This window comes from Chenopodium quinoa, unplaced genomic scaffold (genome assembly GCF_001683475.1).
Source record: "Chenopodium quinoa cultivar QQ74 unplaced genomic scaffold, ASM168347v1, whole genome shotgun sequence".
NCBI classification, from domain to species: Eukaryota; Viridiplantae; Streptophyta; class Magnoliopsida; order Caryophyllales; family Amaranthaceae; genus Chenopodium; species Chenopodium quinoa.
The window spans coordinates 6,666,472-6,671,450 of NW_018745286.1; the positions used below are offsets into that span (position 1 = coordinate 6,666,472).

Genomic DNA, 4,979 nt, shown 5'->3' on the forward strand with positions numbered 1-4,979 from the left:
TGATGAATAGAAAGAGGAGAAGGAGAAAGGAATGAGGAAGAAGAGGAGAGAAGGAGAATGAGAGGAGAAGGAGAATGAGAGGAGAGAGAAAGAGAAGAAGAGAGGCGGGTTGCTGTAAGAAAGAAAAAAAAGGAGAAGAGAGGCGGAGAGATGGGGGTGGGTTTAGGGTTTTTATTTTTTTTTATTATTTAAGAAAATTCTGACGGAATATTCCGTCGGAAATAAGCCTATTTCTTGTGGTGTTCCTATATAATTTTTCTTGTTAAGAAACTAATAAAGTTAAACTACTTATACAATTGTGTTTTCCCTTGTAAATTATTTTCCATAAAGAATCATATTCAGGAAAAGTTGTTTTCCGTTAAAACAATTTATTTTGGGATTGTTTAGTTCACTTTATTTTTGCTGATCTGATCTCATCTGATTGTTTTATTTGACCAAATTTTGACCTTATATGTACGATAATCTATGAAGAATAAATATATCAAATGGGGTCTTGTTAGATTCGTATTATTATGTATTTTGTTAATATTTAATTTTTATATTTTTTTATTATTTAATTAAAGATATTTAGCGATAATAAAACGCACATAAAATGATGATCTGTTCTGAACTTATTTTTTTCTAATCTGATTTGATCTGAACTTATTTTTTCTAGAATAAGTAAAAATACGTTCACTAGTATTAAAACACAAATGCGCACCGGCTCAAAACCCCCCATTCGCACCGGTTTTTAACCGGTCTAGAATTGAGGGATGCGAAAAATGTAAAACATTTGCACCAGACTGTTATAGATATACATAATATACTTGAAACTAATAATTTTTATTAATAACCTGTAATATTACACTTGAAAAAAAAAAGAAAAAAAAATATATAGCAGCAGCCCAGTAGCAAAACAATAGCATCATAGTAGCTAAACAACAGCAGTACCGAAGCAGCAGCACTAAAGAGAATGCAGCGTCCATATTAGGAAATAGAGCAACCTAAATGCAGCCTGAATTCTGTTATTTCATGCACCAATTTGATTACAGATCCATATGTAACCTGTCAAATTTTACAAAAAAATCCCACATTACTAACCAACCTTTTCATCATAACAATAAGTAAATCAACATAAAACATAACACAAACCCAAATCAAAAGAATAAACCCAAATCACGAAATAAAAACAATTATCAAATAAAAATCGCAGATAAAATCAGTCTATAGATTCTACAACAACAACAACACAAACAAACAAACATCAAAATACCCTCTCAATACACACACTAAAAACATATTAAGAAGTCATAAACAAGCATTAAGAGAACCCCTTTTCCTACACTTAGTCAATATTCCATAGCTAGGCATAATCAATTATTCAAGAGCAGCCGTGAAAGTCATATCAACTTGCATTCTGGCATTAACAACTAGCAGAAAGCCAGAAATATAGCATAGGACCACATAAGGCCATGCATACATTCAACACACGTACATTTCAATGCAAATGTTAAAGGCCCTCAACACACGTACATTTCAATGCAAATGTTAAAGGCAAATAAAGTATAGTCCTTCTATAAATTAGTCAAGCAAGGGATTAGTATACATACAAAAAGCATAACTTCGATAGCTTGCCCAAAGACTCCAGAATGGCGGAATAGAACCGATGAAACTGTTTAAATAAAGATCCAAACTGACCAAATTTGTCAGATTGCCCAGCTCACTAAGTATTGGCCTCCTGATATTGTTACTGTATAGTTCCCTGAGAATAAAAACATACTCTAATAAGTTCACATAATTTCATAACCAAAAAAAAAAAAAATCAAGGGATCAAGTACATGATAAAAGTTACATTCCAATGAACCAGAAAACAATTAAATTTGTGCTTGATCCATATTATAAGCTCAAAAGAAATAATTATTTGGTTGATTTCCAATCAAACCAAGTTCAAGGATGACTCAATGTATGCAACTATATCCTTCAAAACGAGAGAGAGAGAGATAGAGATAGAGAGAGAGAGAGAGAGAGAGAGCTACAGAGTACAAACAGCCAGTTATCAGTTTATCACCCCTCTAATGAAACTAGTGCATAGAACATTTTTTATTTATGGCAGTAAAATACAAAAGCAGCACAGACCTTCATTCCCTTTTTAACAATTATGTAAGTTTCAGAGGTTGAGTACGACTCAATAGAGATAACACCATCAGCCCCAATCTTGTCAATGGCTTCAGCAAGAATACTCCCAAACAAAGTCATCATTTCCAGAAGATATTAAAGCCATAGTTGCAAGTAACAAGTATAAATTAATATAAAAACATAGGCTTAAAGCCACACCTACCCCTAATCTCGGTAGAGCAAAAGCAGTAGCTACATCAGAGCAAAAGTAGCAGCGGCAGGGGTGCACTGCAGGGAAGCAGGCCAACAGGTTCTAGCTTCAAGTCCTTCTCTAAACGCAAAAACACAACTTAGAAAATCAAGCTATTCTTGTGAAGGAACTCAAAAATTATGGTACAATAAGGCAATATAAGAAGACAAACTAGAAAGAAAATATAATGAAATAATCCACCATTATCCACTATCAAATGAGATTTAATTTGCATTTTCAATCAAAAGAAACCCAAAACTGATCAAAATATACCCATACCACAATCAAGAAATCAATCAAAATATACCCAAAAAAATATATACCTAAAAAATCAAATTAAATGACAACCAATACAATATTCACAATACATCAACAAATCAAACTACTGAAATTCAAGATTCTAGTATCAAGTACTATGTATACTCACAAGTCAAATACTTCATGTACCCATAATTCAAATATTCTTTATATTCACAATTCCAAAAGCTTAAATTAACAAAATCCTAGATCAATCGCAATTATTGAAACAAATTAACAAAACCCTAGATCAATCGCAATAAAACTGAGTTGTGTAATCTGATTTTAAACCCCAAAACTACTATATCAACCAATTTAATCATCAACTATGCAATTTGACAAATTTCACGTTCAATCAAATACTTCGGTTCAATTTTTCCAAATCCCCAAACTTAATAATTCAATAATTATTGAAATTATATCAAATTTGCATATAAAATAACATCAATTTCGTAAGAAAAAACGTACCAAACCAATGACGATCAGGTTGAATACGAGAATTAGGCAAATCACAAGACTGAAATTGCTGGCTCATAATCCAATATCCACCACAGTCAAATTTCAATATCCAAATCAGAAATTTTCCACAACACAACAATTTCAAATCTTCCATAACATTAACCCTAACCAAATTAAAATTTAAGTTAAAACCCCCCAAAAAAACAACAATTTCATCCAATCAATAAACAATGAAAAAAAACAGCAAATCAAGAAATTAAACAATTAAATCGAGAGTAAAGAGAAAAAGGGAAACACGGATGAGATCGAAGAGCCTCCTAGTCAACTTTGACAAAATTAGCTCCATGGACATCCCAAATTCAACTGCATGTTGAATACGAGAATCAAATACAATAAAAAAATTAACCATAAAAAATTGATAAATTAATTGAAATCAAAACCCTAAATAACTTGAATTACAAAATTGAAAAAAGATTCTCGAATATAATCAGCAATTCTAGAAGTAATTCGACAAAAATATAATGCAAAGCTAAATAAATTAGAAACCCTAACCTCAAATTTTTGATTTTTTGTTCGAAATTGATTTGTATTTGTTGTTGAAGAAGCACGAACATCCAATTGATTAGAAATAAACGCACCCACAAACCGTAACCTCCATTATTGGTGATTTAAGAAATAGGCGGCAGCGATGATGGTTGGATTTGGTTCAAATTAATGCCGATTTTCGAAGGAGAAGGAGAACGAGAGCTGACAGAGAGAAGAAATGGAGAGATAAAGTGGACTGGCGGTGAAAGGGGTGGTGGTGGAAGCTAAGGAGTGGTGGAAAGGAAGCTAAGGAGTGGCAGTGGAGTGCAGTGATAGAGGAGAGAAAGGACAGAGAAAAGGGGAACGAGAGGAGAGAGAGAGGAGAATGACTGAGAGAGTGCGTGGTTATTAAATTGGGAAAGAATGCATGTTTTAGAAATGTATAAAAATAAAGGGGCACCGATTAACCGGTGCTCTTTGTATCAGAAGTGTAGAAAAAATAAATAAATCAAGGGGCATCGAATAACCGATGCTATTTGTATTTTGGGCCATCGGTTTCCAAGAATCGGTGCACATTTATGTTTTTCTACTAGTGATTGAACTAAACAAGGCCTTTGTTTCCAGAACACAACCAAACAGACAAGGCAAATCAAGGCCATTCTTTACCTACTACAAGAAACCAGCCGATTTTCGATGAACAATTTTCGACAGACACGTAATTCCGTTGGAAAAACTAAAATTTCCGACGGATTTACATTCCGTCAAGTATTTTTGACGAATTCAAAAAATCCGTCGGAAATTTCCGATGGATTAAATCCGTCGGAAAATAGGTGCTTTCCGGAAACCATTAATATAATAAAAAATAAATAAATAAAATAAACACAACCTTAACCCTAGTTTCGGCGCTTCCTCACTTCTCTTTCTCTCTTCTTTTTTTCTCTTTCCTCCTTTCTCACGCTATTCTCCTCCTTTCCTATCTTCTTTCTCTTCCTCCTTTCTCACGCTCTTCTCCTCCTCTCATGTAATACCCTGTATTTTTATACGTATATTAATTTAAAGTATTATTTTATGACATATTTAAATAGTTTGAAATGAATTATTTATGGTATTTTAATATATAAAAAGGTGTACTTTAATTAAAAAAAACAATTTATTATTTAATTATATGGTTTGAAAACATATTATTCTATATTTATAAACTTTGGGGCTTGTTTTAAATTATAAAGGAGTTTTAAAGTCAAAAGGATTTAAATTATAATCAAAATACCAATTTGGGTAGAAGTGGTTATCATTAAGGGCAAATAGGAAAACTCAAGTAGAAGAGGGTTTTAGAGAGGTGTATAAATACTCACCC

General features: G+C 32.5%; 1 long non-coding RNA gene across 3 annotated transcripts; it reads right to left on the bottom strand.

Annotated features, from left to right (window-relative positions):
• Nucleotides 1–745: 745 nt before the first annotated feature.
• LOC110711871 lies at nt 746–4,093 on the bottom strand. 3 transcript variants are annotated; one of them, XR_002509448.1, is made up of 5 exons: nt 3,653–4,074; nt 3,110–3,463; nt 2,318–2,420; nt 1,590–1,741; nt 746–1,044 (listed from the first exon to the last, which is right to left on the bottom strand). It is a non-coding gene; the product is annotated as an uncharacterized LOC110711871 (long non-coding RNA). The 3 variants fall into 3 exon arrangements; XR_002509447.1 differs by having other exon boundaries at nt 2,318–2,425; nt 3,653–4,072; XR_002509446.1 differs by having other exon boundaries at nt 2,318–3,463; nt 3,653–4,093.
• Between the last annotated feature and the right edge of the window lie 886 nt (nt 4,094–4,979).